Genomic DNA, 17,852 nt, shown 5'->3' with positions numbered 1-17,852 from the left:
ACTGTCTGCAGTTATGTTCAGTAAGTACAATATGAACATCATCTCAATTAACAGAGTACCTTTAGGGCTTTTCTTAGCCAACTATTCTAGCACGCTTGTCCATACTGTCATCAGCACCTAATCAACTAATGATGGCTGAAAATGAGGAAGGCCAATCCCAATAAATCCGAAGGATAGTAATTTTTCTCTTTTAATGCCCTTCTCCCTCCTTCTTCCTTCTTCCTACGGCACATTGCAGTAAATTAATGTCATAGTGGTTATTACAGTAGCGCTGCTATGGCAAGTATTCAAGCAACGATTCTCAAATATTTTACCTCAGCATTTATTTGTCCATAAAATAAAATAAGATTTATTACAGTACTCTCTGGTTTGAGGACTGCATGGACAGCAGCTGTGACAACTCCTTATCTCCACTACAGGTAAAGATATAGGGATGTTTCTCTGAAGCTGAAGAGAAACAAAAAAAATATAGAAGTCGGTCAACAAGGCAGTGTTACACAAATTGGCAAAACAAATAAATAAAAGCATGAAAAAAACCTTTTTATCTAATATGAGACCTAAGAAAAATCGTTAAGTAATTTTGTCCTTGAAAGTTCTCAGTAAATTAAAGAGGTATTCATTGCTTTGGAGATTGCTGTGTTCAAATCAGATACAGGATTTTGAGATTGAAAGATGGAAAGATAAATGTGAAGAATTATTGTTGCAAACCCTATTCAGAGGGGACATAGGAGAAGGAATTACAAAGAGAAAAAAAAGATCTTGGTCAATAAAATTTAAAAGAGGTTTATGGTGAGTGTTGTTCCCGTAAAAAAACAAATGTTTTTGACTGTTTGAAAGGCTTCACCTTAGAGAAAATGCTCCCAGACAACAACACATTAGTTCTGAAGCCAACCCTGTGGCGATATGACCGCTGGCATAGAGATATTCATATTTTCAGCTGTATGTAAATTTCTGTGTGTCATTAACATCTCTGAGTTCTGTAATTAGGTCTCTCCTGATCTGGTTATAGTTTCTGTACATTATGAGCTTGTAACCCTCTCTAGGGAAGAAGACCAGCCTTACAGGGTTTTCCCTTTCTTTTCCACAGTTTTGCTCTTATCTTTAGCAAGTACATCCTAGCAACTGCTTCTTCAAGGTTACAGTGAGATTCTCAGTGGCAAGTGTGAAAGGCTATAAAGCATTATCACTATTTGGCAGCACAAGTCTCTACCAGTATACCATAGCTGGAGCAGCTCCTTCCTGTATAGACACAGTAGTTTTCTCTACTTGGCACTACACATTTTCAATAAATTCTCTCAGTATTTGCATTCCTCAAATTGCTCTCCAATTTCCAATTGTAGTTATAATTTTATTTTTGCATCTGTTTTTTAGTAGAAGTAACAGATATTCTTACAATGCAAAACATGTATGTAAAAACATGTTCCTTTCTGAATAAATATTATTTAATTGAATGAAACATAAGAGATAAATGAAAATGTTTTTCCTTCTGTTCTTCTCTTCAGTGGCAAGCATCAGAGAGTGCAACTACAAAGAGAAAAGTGGGTTATTAAAGGATGTTTGCATTTGGGTTAGTTTGTTCAGAAAGCCTTTTCTTGCAGCATTACATCCATGAAATGCTGCCCCCAGTATAAGCAGGTTCTTGTTCTATGGCCTGGCTATTTTCTGATTTTTACTGAATGTGGTTTCTGCTTGGGTATAACGGAATATTGGATAATGAAGATAGAAAACCAATAAAGAGAAAAAAAAGTGTACGGAATCGCTTAGAAAGAATTCTGTGTGTAATTACTTGCATTTTTGCTAACTACTGTATAAACAACACTTTTAACAAGGCAAATTGGAAACTTGAAGACAAATCTGCTTAGGGATATAGCTTCAATTTATTACACAATGATAACTGAAAACTTTGTTTCTGCTGCGTTGCAGTCAATTTCCACTGAGCTCACATTCTGAATGTGTGATTAATCATATGAGCACTCGGGTTGCCAATAAATACCAAAACCTTAAAACTATAACAACTTGCTCATTTTGTGCGGTCATTCCAAATAGCTAAACAACCAGAAATTGTCAATGTACACCAAGATCAATGCTCCAGGGTCTCTACATAAGATTGATTTCACTCTCTGAGGATTTCATTTCTCTCATCAACAAAAACATTTTGTCCTCCCTAAATAATCCAATCGAATGCCATCCTCCTGTGGAACAGTGAAAGGTTTAAATTGTTTGGATTAATCTCTGCTTTGAGGTGGCCTGGAAAGTCTCTGCAACTTTGTCAAATATAGCCTGGAGGGAAAACTGCTGGGCTTTGATATGTGCTAAAAATAAACAAATAAGAAGAGAGAATAAATAATCACGTTGTGCTTTAAATATGGTATACATGGGAGAAAATGCATTTAAAGCTCCTGCTTCAAATGCAGGAAATAATAATTGCTGGTATATTTCTTATTTCTAAGGCTTTCAACCTCCTCTCTGTTGGAGATAGGAAAAGCGGACAGAAGCCATATGGACAGATTCCGAGGAGAGGGTAAAGGGACCAGGATAAGCCCACACAGATCTTTCCCAAAGGACAAGTGATATGAAACTGAAGGAATTAACACCCATTCCCTTCTGTGGACAGTGAATGCACAGGTAAGGTGTAATGGAAATTGCAGATTAGCTCAGATTCTCTGCCTGTATCTCCTTCAGAGGATAATTTCTCACATTTGCATTTGGGAAAGACCAAGCAAAACTGTTGGTTCAACATAAGCTTTGCAAGTTACAGACAGACAATATGACAAAGACCACAGATAACTGCGTTCCATAATTTTTGTCCATTACGCAAAGCAGCCCTTCCCAATCTGCTTAAATCATTGTAAATTGGATGGCTAGTTATTTTATGATCTTTATCCAATATTTTCTGGAGGGAAGGAACCAGGATCTAAATCAATTTACTATTTGCTATAACTGGGGTGCAGTAAGTAGATCAAATTCTATCCCAGGTACATTTGAAATTGCTTAATTTCTTGTTCAAACTTTTGGTTCATCTGGAGGTGTTGGCTAAGAGCTCTGATGACTTGCACCCACGTTCCCACAGCAAGGGATGTGGGTCAAACTCCATGTCAACTGTGAGCAGTGAAAACGTTTGGAGGCATCAGTCTCCAGGCACGTGAGCAGGCAGGCTCAACTGGTAAATTGCAGTTCCTGGGATTTTGTGCTTAATTTCCAAAACAAATAGATTAGTGTCAATCTTAGTAGACTTTCAGGACTGGGATGAACAATTGATGTTTAAATAACCAATTACTAAACGAAGGCTACACAAGCCAAGCATGATTTGCTTCTAACTTCTAACACCAAAACAGTAAATTAATTGGCTTTGAAAGAACTGAATATTTAGAAACAGATAAATAACAGATTGCTCTGTAAAATTTAAATATCCTTACAGTATCTATGGTCTTAGCTTTGCTTTGCAGAAAACGTAAACTCTTCTGCTGCAAATATTTATCTTTTGTAGATCTTTACAACAAATCTAACCATGTCATTGTACATAGCATAACGGTATACATTCACTTTGAACACAGAAAATATTTTCAGTAAGTTGAAGCATTAAATATTCCTTTGTAAGCATTGAAAAGATGGGAGTTGCTTGGAAGAGAAATGACTGAAGGAAGAAAATATCACTATTCTACAGTAACCTAAAAATAGATTCAAAGGGGCATGCCTACCACTCTCAGGAGTACGTATGGATTTCTTGCTGACATTAGATTCTCCAAATTGAATGTCAGACTTGCCAAGAAAGTGGGGGTAGGGAGGAGGAAAGCTAAACTGTTGTTATTACTAGAAGGGCACAACGAAGCATCATGATTACCATTAGGAAAACCTGTAAAACATTTGTACGTTATCCTGGAGCAGGTACAAGTGTCACCCATGAACAAAAGTTACGCAAAGTACTGTGATATACTCTTATGTCCCAAGGGCTCAATCTACTTAACAAGAAGATTTTGTAGAGTGTGCACACAACAGAGATTTATAATTTCTTTTGAGGGAAATAGGTATTTTCAACATTCTCACATACTGAAGAACAAAACAAAGCTTTGTCTGTATGTGTCACTAAATGACAATGCCTGTAAGTCCACTTGTTGATTTATGGAGGAAAACGATAATGATTTAGTAAGTAGATACATAACATGGAAAGATTCCATAATTTTCAGATGGCAAACTCAGGACTGCTAATTTTTGAGAGTTTCTTTATGTACTCCAGTATGTTAAAAGATGAATATTCAGTGGTTTCATATGTTTACAATCAATGCCATCCAATGAGAAATAAATATTGTGGAAAGGAAGAGGAGCACATTGGTTTTGTGCCACTTGGCCATGTAGCCAAAAATAAGGTATACTGAGGGAAGGCTCAGGGAGGCAAGGATTGGCATTCCTGCAGCTGTGGCTGTTGGAAATGAATTTGTGCTTGCATATTCTCAGTGGGCATCTGGAAAAGTAGGAAGGAGTAGCACAGTGTTTGCATTTAGTCTTACTTGAGCTCAGCAACCACTGTGTATGTGGCAAAAGGATGGCGTGGTCATGCTGGTTGCTGTTCAGATCAGCACAGATGGCAGAATCCCACTAAACAAAGCTGATCTGTGTGTACCAAGCTCTGACAGCAGCCTCCTCAGAGACTGGTAGTGCTTTACCCTTCTCCAGAGGTGAGCATGCATGAACTAAATGAAGGAGGCTGTCCCGTACATGAGCAGTAGCAGTACAGCATGTTTCACCAGGGGTTGCCTTCTAGTCTTCTCCCTTTCTTCTCCCAAAGAAACCTTGGGTTTCTTTGGCTTTATCAAATATCCATGAGGCTGCTTTTCCTCATGCTGAAACAAAGGCCCGCTGCAGTCTGTCCATAAATAAATGACACACAGGGGATCATGGGCAGGAATGAAAATCCTAATGTGCGGAGCCAATAATCTGGAAGCACTTTCCTTAAGTCTCCTTGGTTATGTAAGTAGTTCAATTAATTTGAGAATGAGCCGAGAATATTTGACTTAGACTTACACATTTCTTGTGTAAGTATATCCATAGACCCCCCCACTTGCTATGTTCTTGCAGTTCTTAGTATACCATTCTTAAGCAATGAGTTTGGCTTTCTCTTGCTGAGGTTACATGCCTTTTTGGAAAATCACTTAAGACTTCATGTGCATTGTGGTTAAGCTGAGAAGCAGATAAATGCATAAGCTAATGTCCCAATCAGCAGCTGCTTTATGACTGTACGCCATTTATCACATTTGTCCATAATGTTTTTCTGTTCATTTTCCGGTATGGAAAGTAGCAAAGAGAGGCCCTCATCCTACATTTGTCCATATGGGCTCCATAGCCTGCGCTGGGATTTTATTATTTCACTAACGTTGCCAAGTGCTATAAACAGCCAAAACATTTTGTGTGTGACATTTTTTCAGAACTTCAGACTTTAGGTGCCTGCTTTTTTGTGTGATTTTTTTCTTATTCACGGCAATTTCTTATATAGTTAATGGTTCAAACCTTGAAATTACAGACCCTACATCTGAGGAATGCGGTGAATTTTTTTCATCTCAAGGAGATAGTAGAGTTTTGCATCTGAGATAGGAATTTTTCTCTTCTGTTACCTTTCTGTATGCCAATGCTTGCTCTGTATCTGTGGCGCGTATGTTAAAGTTAGGAAAACACAGTAACACTTTAAATTAAGGTGATCTTTATGAATATTTTATTATTTGTTCAGCATTCAATAACATGCTTGTAAAAAAACTTGAAAGTATGCATTGAAATAACAGACAAACTATTTGAACAATGCATACATCTTAAAATACTGTTGTAACAGCTTATCACCTTGCTGTGGCAGCATTTTAAGCATTTATTGATGATGCATTTTATAACATGCCTCACAATAAGTTATTAAAGGATGTAGTGGCACCAACTAATCATTTTATAAACATGAATAAACCATTCATATGGGGCACCTAAATTTAAAGTGCTCGTAGCAACTTGCATAAAATGTTTGGAACAGCTGACATGCAGTATTGGTGCTTCTCATAGTGCCAAAGCGGTGTCACATCTTGGTGCATGTTGACTCCTCTGTGGAGCTGGAGTGTTATTGCTGCCAGAGATAGAGCTGGGGGCTGCAGAAATTCCAAATACAAAATGCTGTAAATCTCTTCCAGAAGAGAATGAGGGAATGTATGTGCAACATCCTGGAGATTTTGGTGGACACTATTTTTCCATACCTGTTTTTAAAACTACAACACAGCCTGTGTGTAGGAAAATGCTGTTCAGATGCAAGGTACGTGTTTAGCACCTTGTCAAGCAATTAAAGATCATGCACGATAATAAAAATTCAGTCTCCAAATACTTGGTCTTTATATGCTAAAGTATTTATACCATTAAAATATAACTTGGAGACACATGGGTAAATATTAAGAAATAAATTAGTATGCAATTACTAAAATCAGTCTAAAAATTAGAAAAATGTCAGGTAATTAAAAATCATGTGAAAAACTGCTGCAATTCTTACTGTGTTAGCTACGATTTACTGGGAGCATTTAAAGAAACGCTAAAAAAGAAAAAAGGGGGAAAAAAAAGTGATATTTTATTCCCTCCCCCTACAGATATAGATTTTATTTGACCTATTGCTTTTAAAACAGAATGGCTTAAAAAAAGCACTCCTTACATGATGAAACTCAAAGACAAAAGAGAGAATGCAAATCATTTCTATATTACATATATGTTGCTCCATTTGGCAAAATCAAATTAGATCTTTTCATCTCCTTACTGTAGAACAAAAACAGAGCAATATTATGAAATTTTGCAGGGCTTTATTTCTATGTGTCTTTTGTGTCCAGTCTTTTAAACTCAGGTTTTTCTGCCTTTTTTACTGACAAGCCCACAATTTTCAGAAAAGAAAGCTAGCATTAATTAAGACAGTGCCAGCTGTAATTTTCTTGGGAAGTAAATTTCTGCACAACTAAAGGTTACAGAGACCTTTTCACTGTCAAAATTTACTACAGCCTGTGAATGTTAATGTTTCTAATGAAGACATGTTCTCTGTCCCTGAACTTAAAAGTACCCTGAGAAGAAGGCAAAGAGAAAAAAAACTCTATTTGACGAATGTATCTGGAGTCTGTGCATTAATGCAGGGTTATGCCTGCTGGTGCATATTGTAATTATAGTGTTTGGATAGCCTTGTTTTCTAAACAAGGAATATTGCTATAAATTGGCAATTTTGCATGAAGAGTAGGCTTGTAGTAGGTGCCTTATGTTACAAATAAGACAGTGGTATAATAAGCATTTAACCCATTAGACTTAGGGATATTCTCTGCTAAGTCTGGAGAGGAGCTGTAACATAGAATGTGGAATGAAGAGGTACCTTTCAGACTTTATATGCATGCAGCAGCAGAGCACATTCATTATTTGTACTCCTAATGATTATTTCTTTCTTCATTTTAACTGAAATCAGCTGCTTCTAAAGACAAGTAACTGGCTTTGTTTTTCTACTTGTGTGTGGTCATACAGTCATCAGCTACAGATAGCAGTACAGATTTTTTTGTTGTTCTGTGCAATATTTTCCCCCATTTTTCCTCTCAATATTTACTGCCACGCAAGGTGGCAAATAAAAATAAAACTTCAACATTACTGAAAAAGTGTTTTTCTTTAATTCTTGCTGCCACATATTTTATAGTGTATTTTATTTTTCTGCTCTTTGTAGTTTTTATTCTAAAGCAGAATGATAAAAAGAAAGCAGCTTGTTTTGTGTATGCCATTCTCAAAACAAAACCTGCTGCTGTGTGAAATTACCCCTGATTGTCCATGCAGCCTCCTGGTCAATATGAGTAGAAAAACATTAACCTGATTGTGTTGGTTAAAAACAGTGAAAGCAAAGGCAGGATTTTGCAGCATCTTAGTAATAGATCCTAATGATATGCAGGTCGTAACCATTTCTACTGTGGAGTTGTTTTTAAAAGCAGTATGTTAGATTGCAAACTGAGTATTTTCTTGGCATCAGGTAGATTTCCTCTCTTTCATCTCCTCTCCACAAATTCCAAAACCTCCCCTCAGGACTTAAAGAGCCTGGGTTTTTGACACAAAGCTTTATGGCTAGAAATGAGCTGGCCTCTATTTCTTAGGAGAAGGCTGTAAGTATCACAAGATTGCAAGTGGCTATAGCAATTCTATCCGAAGAGCAATGGAACGTCAGATGTGTTTGTGTCAGGCTCTGTGGCAGTGGCAGAGCCTCCAAGTTGGTTGTGGAATGTTTTTGCCATGCTGTTGATTTATGTATCAGCTGTGTTGATGAGGGTTGGCTTTTCATTCTGCCCATCAGCATTAGGGAATAGGATGGAGCACTGGGACAAAAACGTGGAAAATCAATGTCTTTGTAAATATCTATATGGACACTAGGATAATCTATTAAAAGCCATGACTATCCTATACCAATAGAGATATCAGATCTCATTACCCATCCAATCCCTTTTTGCAACATGTAAATTGGACTTCATTTTGACTCTCAGTCCAACACATGCACATTACTGCTGAACACCCCTTCAAGATATCTCAAAAGCATAAATTTCATGTCTTCATCAGTTTAATCTGCTACATGGTCAGTAGTTCAGAATAATTATTTAGGATCTGTTGGCTATTAAGTCAATATGCTAGCTACTGTAAGTCTAAATGGCAACTTGGTATGGCATAGTTAATAACCTGACACTTCACTGCAGAATGGGGCAAAAACATCACAATACAAGTAGGCTGCTAACTGTAGGCAACAGTTGCTGTGAAGAATTACTATGAAAATAATCTTTTTATGAGAAAAAGGTGTGGATTTGCAGCATAAAATGTTGCGCTTGTGTATAATTTGTGTTTGCAAGGATTCTCTCAGGATATTTGAATTTTTATTTAGGGATTGCACATAGATTTGCACAAATTTTAGTTACACTAAGGCAAATTACTGAAGGTCTCATTATTTCTTTTTAAAGACAACCTGTTTCAACTTGATTTAAGCCTGTTTCTAATTGACTTGATCTAAGCCCAAGTAGTCCCTCTCAGGTAAGTTCTATTTCCTTTTTGATTTCTTTTCAGATCTGACCTTCAGTTAAAGCAGCATGACCTGTTATGAAGTTATGACCATAAAGTTCTTATTGTGAATAAACATAGGTAAGCAAAATACAGAAGTGAGTGTTGTCATATGAAAACCGTGTCTGGAAACGTGAGCTGAAGGAAGCACCATCCAACCATATTGCTAAGTTTATGGATCCCTTACATGCTCTGAGTCCCATGTCCTTTAAACAACTGGGTCTTGACAGATTTTGAAGGAATATATGTTAGAACTCAGAAAGAAATGTCACTAGAACTTAGTAAGAAATAAGAGAACATTGAATTATTTTAAAATATTTTAGTTTTTCTGTGTTTTACTGTAATATACAACAATATTTAGGCCTTGTTATTCATTCTCAAGTAGAAAAGACTTACAGTGTCATCATCTTCTATTCAATTATTCATACTAATATGTTATTTGAAAAAAAAATAACTTAATCTGCTAATTAAGGCAGTATACCCCAAATCTTTCTCTGCTGAGATCTTTTGGTGAGCAAAGAGAAATGTTTTACTGTGATATGGGTAGAGACAGACAAGGATCTGAATGTGTATGTGTGTGTGTGTGTGAATTCTGCCTTTTTCTCTCTCTTTCTCTGGTATTTGTTAGATATCTTGCAGAGGAACAAAATATTTTACTTGAATTAATTTCAGTTTCTTAAGGAAGTTATCACCTTAATAACAGAAAATTTGTTCTAAGAAAATCTCCTGCTGTCTGTTCTCTCAGATGTCCTCAAAAATACAAAGGAGAAATCAAGAGAAGTGAAAAAAAAAGAAAGAAAGAAAGAAAGAAAGAAATAGGAGCCATCAGTATTGGTTTATATTCTAGGCTTTGTCTCATCACCTGAGTTGCCAAATGGCACAAATGACTGTTTAAATAATAATAATAATAATTTTGGTTTCTTTGAAGCTTCAGAACCAGCAGTAAGTGGATACAAGACAGACAGGAAAGCTGTTAAGGTCAAGACCAACTGAATAAGCACAAAATTTCTGAAATATGAACAAAGGGTATAGAATGACAGTGGAAAAGAGAATTCCTTTGGGCACATGGAAAGGGCACCATGGAGAAGTGAAAGGAGAAAACAATCAAAACATTTTGAAGTAAACTGAAATTTAGTCATCCACTTTTGAGTAGTAATTCTGTTTGGTTCCTTCGTAGTTCACCCTTCAGCTACTGAGTCCTCTCATTCCTTTCTTCATTGTTGCATATTTACTACAGGGTGAGAAGCAGAAATTTCTTTCTTTCATATAGTTCTTTAGCAAACAGTGCAGATAACCTCACTGCAGTACTAGCCTCGAAAGAATGCAATGTCAGAAAAAATATAAAAGCATAATTCTCTTGGTGATCTTCATTAATTTGTACTTAGAGAGGGAGGCACATCACAGAAGCACTGTATGAAGCTAGATGAAAAAGGGATGCACAGATATAAGTGTGCACTCCTTTGTGACTCAGGTTGAGTATTTTACATGTGATTCATAAGAAAAAATATGCGTATTAATATTCACCTAATTTAAAATGGAAATCTAACAATTGAATCAGGATAGTGCTTAGTTCCAATACAGACACTAATAAAACAAATTTGCTTCATTCAATAACATGACACAGTTAGTCTCCACAAATGACATTTGAGTATTGATCAGTGTTCTGCACAGGAGCTTGATATGCTTTTTGCAAGATTCCTGGCATATGTAGCTTATTAGAAAAGATTTTCTGAGTAGCATGAATAAATTCCAAATAGGTTTGTGAATCATGTCCTTGGATTACTGGAACCAAGAAACAAGCCACTAGATTGGTTGTTCACTAGCAGTAAGAGCCTCTCTTGCCTCAGATTGCCAGAGTTCAAGTTAGTCCAGGTTGAAAAGCTGGCATCCTGCCTCATGAGCCAGCATGGCTCTTAAGAAATGTAGTTTATACAATGGGTTAAGCTGTCTGTTTATAAGAAAGTACCTCTTATTAAAGTTTTCTGAGTCCTCGTATTAGTTAGGGGAGTCATTTTCAGAATAACAAATATGATGGAATTTCCCATTAAATTTTTTATGAACTTATTAGAGGACCATTCAGTAAAGATTAAGTAAATTTTCATTAAAACTTTGCTGGAATCTTTCGTCTAACAGAACAGACAGGCAGAAATGTAACATCCCTTGAGTGACCGTAGTTTCCTAAAGCAATCTGAGGTTCCTCTTGGTAAGGTGGACATCTGCTTCTCAAATAATGTATTAAAATTCTTAGAGAAATCATACCTCCTGCCCCTTGAGAATTAAATCTGAATTGGCAGTTGATAGTGAGCTGTGACATAGAACTCATTCCCCATGAAGAGCAGTTACAAAGAGAAGAACCTGTCACTGAGCACACACAGAGGGAGAAAGAAGGCATCTACAAATGCAAGTGGAGATATGCACTTTACAGAGGTTATCAGGTCCTTCTTTAGTGTGACAGAAAGCATGTATCATACCTTTGTACATGCAGGTCCAGATTTTGAAAGCACTGTTACCTGTGCTTCACATAGATTTTTCTTTTACTACTGAAGTCTGTTTTCTTGCAAGTGGATGTCATAAAGAACAGTTGTTTTTTTCTTCTTTTTCCAAATTCTCTGCCTTTTCCAAACAGTTTCAATATGGTTACATGTAGAAGCATTTTTGAGTACGGTATCTTGGTCATGGTTATTAGAATTTTCGTTTTGTTCTGCACTAGGTTTTTAAATATGCACTATAGCTCTATTTTTTATTTCATCTTGTGAAGCATCCATTGTCATTTGACACTTGTACTTATTTGGTTAATTGCAGCACTCAGTATTTTCCCTAATTAGCTCAGTGTTCAGTTAAAAATACTGAAAATTCAGTGACAAGAGCACAGAGTTTATATCCTTTCTTAACACTTTCTTTTATACTAACTCCATTTTGAATGTGGTAGTCTTGGGGAATCCCAGGGTTTTAGTAATAATAGCCTTTGCCTGGTAGGATTCCCAATTCGGAAACTCAAATGACACAATGAGAGTTAAATACAATGAAAGCAGAGAAAAAAAATATTGAGAAAAATTTTGATTGTCTGGGACATAATAAATGGAGCTGATGGCACGATACCACAGTACAGTTACTTACAAACTGAGCTCTAGTTCCAGTAACTATGAATTGAGTAACGGAAGGAGAGCTTTTGAAAGACTTGAGGTTAATTTTAGGGAAAGTGGATTATAAGTGAACTCAGAATTACTTCCTGCAACAACGAACTAATCTAGAAATGACATTAGTGGTCAGTGCTGCAAGTTAAAACCCTGTACATGATGTGATAGGTGTGCTGAAGAATTTTTTTCTGGGTGGGTGTCGGGTGCTGGAACAAATTTGCTGTTTGCAAAATTCTTGTACATTTAATCAGAGAGGACTGAAGTCTGCTCACAGAGGAAATAATCAATCTCCAGTTCTGTGCAATTCTGCCCTCTAATTGGGATAGTTTTTGTCATTTGAGTCTGTCTGCAGCATAAAAATATTGAATACTATGTGAATTTCCATTACTCAAATCTCAAGAATAATTGAAGGGATGGAAAGTGATACTTGAGAGGGATTAAGCTCCATCTTTTTTGTAGTGGATGCTGAAGGCATCAAACAAAGCAAGTGAAAAAGAAGTGAGGAGCTAAACAGTGTAGTAGCCTTAGTCTGCAGTTGACCTGTGGAGCTTTTTGTTAGAGGTTCGTGTGAGAGCTGGAAGTTTGTGGGGGCTCAAGGCGAAGCTAGAGGAACATGTGGAAGAGAAATCCGTTGAGAGTTACAAAGAAGCATAACCACATCTGGCTTACAGTGTCCTCTAAGCTGAAAATGACAGAGTTTGGAAGAGTAGTACAGGAAAATACCATATATGTTGTCCAGTTCTTAAACTTTAGGCATCTGCCTATTATGGCTTTTGGATACTAAATCAGAGCTAGATTAACCTTAGATCTGGCTCAGTCAGGGAGTTCTCGGGAATGCAGTACTGATGGTGATCCCTTCAATTACAATCAGTGGTTTAATACTTCCCAGTTCAAAGGAATGGGCCAAAGCTTGGGAAACAGGCTTGCAGAATGCTATCGCTATCTTCTTCAGGCTGCCCTGCCTAATCTGCATCTTTAACAAAATGTTTTATTTTGTCCTGTTGTGAAATGTAATTGGTTGTTCTAGCCCAGAAGTCACAGATTAAACTTTAGAGGAAAAAAGAGACTTGCCTGTCCTCACTGGACTCGTCCCAAGGCTTTTTTGTGTTATCACTGGGAAAGGCATTTTAGAAATGCCAACATTGAGTGAGAGAGAGGGAGCTGCACTCATTTCTGGATATTGTTTATTAGAGGTTTTTTTAGTTTGTTTGTTTTTTGTTGTTTTTTTTTTTTTCTTAACTGACCTATGAGAAATGTTTGTTTAAACTATTTACTGTAAATTATATTGTTAGTGTTCTAGAACAAATGGTCAGTTAATAGTCATTTTGCTGGCAATAATAAAAAGGCCCCACACCTGTTTAGCTGTAGCCAACAAACAAAACAATCTTTCAAGTAGAACGAAAACAAACCAAATGCCCTTGAATTTTCAAAGAAAATATAACTTCTCTATGTAGCCGTAGGACAACATAGTCTGTTTGCTGGGAAGCATACTTAGTAGCTAGCTACAAATCTCTTTGCTATGAGTCTGAACGATTGTCATACATTTTCTTCTCTTTGTCTCACTTGATAGTATCTATAGTACCATTCAGAGATAGAAAATTTGTGTCTGTCACTGTACCTGTCAGAAAGAAGCAATACCCTCCGGCAGAACAGACTGCTTTATGGAGTTTTATTAGGATAATGAATGAAAGCCCAGTAGCGTGCCCTGTAACACTTCTAAACTTTGGATTTTAAAAGGAATCATTATTAACAATGAAAAACAACTAGCAGCTTGGTTTATGTACACTTTGTTAAAAGCTCCACATATTTCTAAGAAGAGATTAATCTACAACAATTTGTCACCAGAGTGAATGTAATATAATCCATACAAATGCGGAATGTTCTGCAGGAAATTTGTAAACATAATGCAATCATGTGTTTGCATTTGTAACTCCTGAGTAGCAAGCAGCAGCTGTATAAACTTTTACTCTTTCACAGAAGAAATGCACTGTGTGACTACAGCTGTGTATTGTTAATTGCATGTGATGCTTTCCTTGGCCACCATATATACTAATAACAGAAACGTGCACCAGTTGCTGTCCCTCTGTCTCTCTGTCTCTTTTTTCTTCCTCTTCACTTTACTCCCTAAAGGTCCATAACATTTTCTAAAAGGCCCTGGTTACCTTGCAGCATATCCTTTTTACGCACTAAGCACAAACACGTTCAATAAACTGCGCAGGAAATGTTTCTCATTTACTGCTTCCAGTAAAAGAAAAACTAAATAGCAAAGAGCACTGTATGTGTTTTCAAGGTCTTGAGATAATTTGTTTAATAAAAATTCACTTTTCTAATGTTTTACGGGCCCTGCATGTCCATGCCAACAACAGACATGATCCAAGTCTGTTGCAATCAGGGGGAAACTCCTGCTGCCTTCACTGATTCCGGCCCAGTGGCTCTTCTGGGTCTTTCTATTTATGCAATGCTAATTTCTTAGCTCTCTGCCAAAGAAGACACAGCACATTATCTTCCAAACAGTGCTGGAATATTGTTGGAAAGAATACATTCGGAAACTCAGATTGTTGTTTCTTTGGTTTGTTCCATCTTAAGTGTATGAGATTATTACTCTTTACTACAGAACCAGTAGCACACTTGATGTTTTACCTTCTCATTCAGCAGAAATAGGATGGCTTTCTTGGATGTGGAAGGGCACTCCAGGAAGCTGATGAATCAGTTGGTGGGTCACTTGGGTTCACAGGTGAAATGTCATGAGAATTTCAGAAACTGATCTGGAATTGATAGGGACTGATTCTCTGTGAGAACATGTGATAGTCATGATGATACTGACTCCAAAAAATTAATTTGCAATTGATTTTAACACCACGTATGTCTACTTGTCTGTTTGCAGATTTGCAATATATAAGTGCAACTTATTTTGTCTCAGCATATTATCTCACTTATTTGGTTATTTATGTCTTAGCAAAGAGTATTCATTTACAGCAATTCTATGTTTATGGTTTACCCTGGAACTGTTCAGGTTTTCTGTTCTCCACAGAGCTGAACTAGTTTCCCATTATCCTGCAGCATGTGAACAATCAGCACAGACTACATATTTAAGTAGCTCTAATTAAAATTATTTGTTGGTACAAGTTGCCACATTTTAATCAAACACCAAAAGATCTCTTTTTTCTTAGAAATTTGCTAAGTATTGTTGGTGAGTAAATAAACTTCCCAAACCTTTCTAACCATCTTTGCTGTTATTATTTATTTTTTTCTACTGAGAGGCCAGGATTCTGCATGGTATCTTCCACGTATCTCTGCATATATCACAAAAGCATCACCCTGCTCCAGACAAATATCTAAGAGTAAATATCTAAGGAATTTTGTGTGTTTGCCTCCTTTACAACTCACTTCTAAGTTTTACTTCCACCTTCTTTCCCTTGTCGTCTTAGACCACTTGGCCCTGTAGAAGAAAAATGCTAATACTTTAATGACGCTGATTCAAAAGCTATTTGTCAGGAAGAAATCAGTTTACAGTGGCAAAAAGGAGGAAGTTTACAGATTGCCGGACTACTGTTCTGCCAGAGTCTTACTCATATTGTATGTGATGACTAATTCCAGGCCCTAAGTACTGGTGAGTATCTATATCCTATCTCAGAACAGAATTTCTCTCTTCTGGGAGATCACTTTCTGAAATTTCTAACCCCTACATTTATGAAAACTAGAGTCTTGCTTATATTTTGAAGGCAATGTAACCTTGTTGAGCTGACCCAGAAATCTTGTACAAATGCTGCTCTGAAAGTAATGCTTCTTACTTTATTATGTTGGCCCTTGATGCCAGAGGTGGATGTTGGTGGTATGGCTGTAGAGGCTGAACTATCCCACCATTATTCTGTTATGTGTTTTTACCATGAGACAGATGGCAGAAAAAGGCAGTTGGACATGGGAGCGTGGATGAAGCAAAAGTGTCTAACTGAATTCCTTTATGCAGAAAAAATGGCACCCATTGACATTCACTGATGCTTGCTGAACTTTTATGGAGCCCGAGCAGTGGATGTAAGCACAGTAAGGCAGTAGATGGTGTGTTTCAACAGTAGCTACAGCCACAGTTCATCACCTCCACTGGTACAAATTGTTACAAGTGCAGTATGCAGGCTCCTGTTCATTGCTGGCAACGATGAATAGCTAAAGACTATGTTGAAAAATAGTAATTTGTAGCTGAGAACTTGCTCTATCAAACAATGTTATTGTGCTCTTTGTATCTGTCATAGTTCTCATGGAAATAAATGGGAAAACATTACTTCTGGAGAGGCCTATGTATAGTAGTAACTTTATTGGATGGCTGCAGAATGTGTAAGGGTAGCAGATGCAGTATTCTCACTGAATACAGTCTCTGTATACTGCCCAAAGAAATGAGAGAGTGGAGTGTCTTGTTATTCCTGCTGATAATTGATCTGTTTGAAAGAAATTACAGCTGAGCTTGGGATGGTTTGAGTGAAGTTTCTTGGAGGATGGCTGGAGAGAGGAAGGCCACTGAGTGCTCAGAGATTTTCCTGGTGCTCTCTGTATAGCTTTCAGGTATAATACAGTTGTAGCTTAAATTCACAAAACTAACACCAGTCCTTTTCAGAAGTTATAAATAGCGCAGAAGGAATGCACTAATAGCCAATGCACGTTGAGCAAAGAGTACACAATGCAAAGCCTAGTCCACAGAAGAAAATAAATAGAAGACAGATCTCCCAAGACATTTTCCGGTTAGTCCAGGCTTGCCAAGTCTACTCACAGTTAGGGCCAAATAATGCTTCTCCATCCTCCAAGTCTGTCTTCTCCATCTGAGAATTTTTATATACTTGAGCTTGTCTTCCTTTCTTTCTTTCTTTCTTTCTTTCTTTCTTTCTTTCTTTCTTTCTTTCTTTCTTTCTTTCTTTCTTTCTTTCTTTCTTTTTTGTGATTTTTTTTTATTAATCGAGCCTTGTTTCTGTGCTTCATATCAGCAGATTCTATTTTCCTTTCTGTTCTTGCCAGAATTCTCACCAATTCCTTCCATAAATGTTACCTGAGCTACTTTTATTGTTCTCTCTGAACTTTCATTTCTACTGCCCATATATGAAACCTATTTGAAAAATGCCTTTCTGCAGTTTGATCATTCTCTTCATATATGTTGGAATCTTCCTAATTTCTTACCTTGCTGGGCCCCAGATTTGAAACTCACATTGCACTGAGAGTTGCTCCAGCCTTCATCTCTGCTCAGCTGCACTCTTGCTCACACTCTTTGTTCCTCTGGTTCTCTTTATTGCACTGAACCTCCTTTTACATAGTCAAACTTTATTTTTAAAGCTTCCCTTGTGAACCTGGTGAAGGATTCTAGATTCATTGCACATGGCCTCTCAGCTCCCCCTTTCCAGATGCTGAGCTACCTCAACTTGTCTGCACATGGTCTAGTAAATTTCTGCTGAGTGGAAATCATGCCATCTTTTGTTTGTCTCTAAAGAGCAATGTCTTCTTTCAGTATGGCCTTCTCTCTTCTCTCCAACACCTGGTCAGTAGAAGCTATATCAACTAGCTTTCTAAGGAATTAGGCTTTTGCAAAAGTGGGAATTTCTGGGCAGTTTGAAACCAGTAATGTAACTTCAGGAATTTCAATTTCCTCTCAAGCAGCTGATGTAAATTTTTGCA

General features: G+C 37.1%; 1 long non-coding RNA gene across 1 annotated transcript in view; it reads left to right on the top strand.

The window, feature by feature from the left end:
- Window positions 1–15,804, top strand: part of LOC107319269 — a 48,575-nt gene extending 32,771 nt beyond the window's left edge. Inside the window, exons 3-5 of the long non-coding RNA XR_001557715.2 lie at window positions 2,451–2,625; window positions 9,070–9,144; window positions 15,629–15,804. This is a non-coding gene — a long non-coding RNA (uncharacterized LOC107319269). The remainder of the gene's footprint in view (window positions 1–2,450; window positions 2,626–9,069; window positions 9,145–15,628) is intronic.
- The last annotated feature ends 2,048 nt before the right edge of the window (window positions 15,805–17,852 follow it).

This window comes from Coturnix japonica, chromosome 11, assembly GCF_001577835.2.
Source record: "Coturnix japonica isolate 7356 chromosome 11, Coturnix japonica 2.1, whole genome shotgun sequence".
NCBI classification, from domain to species: Eukaryota; Metazoa; Chordata; class Aves; order Galliformes; family Phasianidae; genus Coturnix; species Coturnix japonica.
Note: the sequence above shows the minus strand (reverse complement) of the source record. Positions and strands in the feature narration are given on the sequence as shown.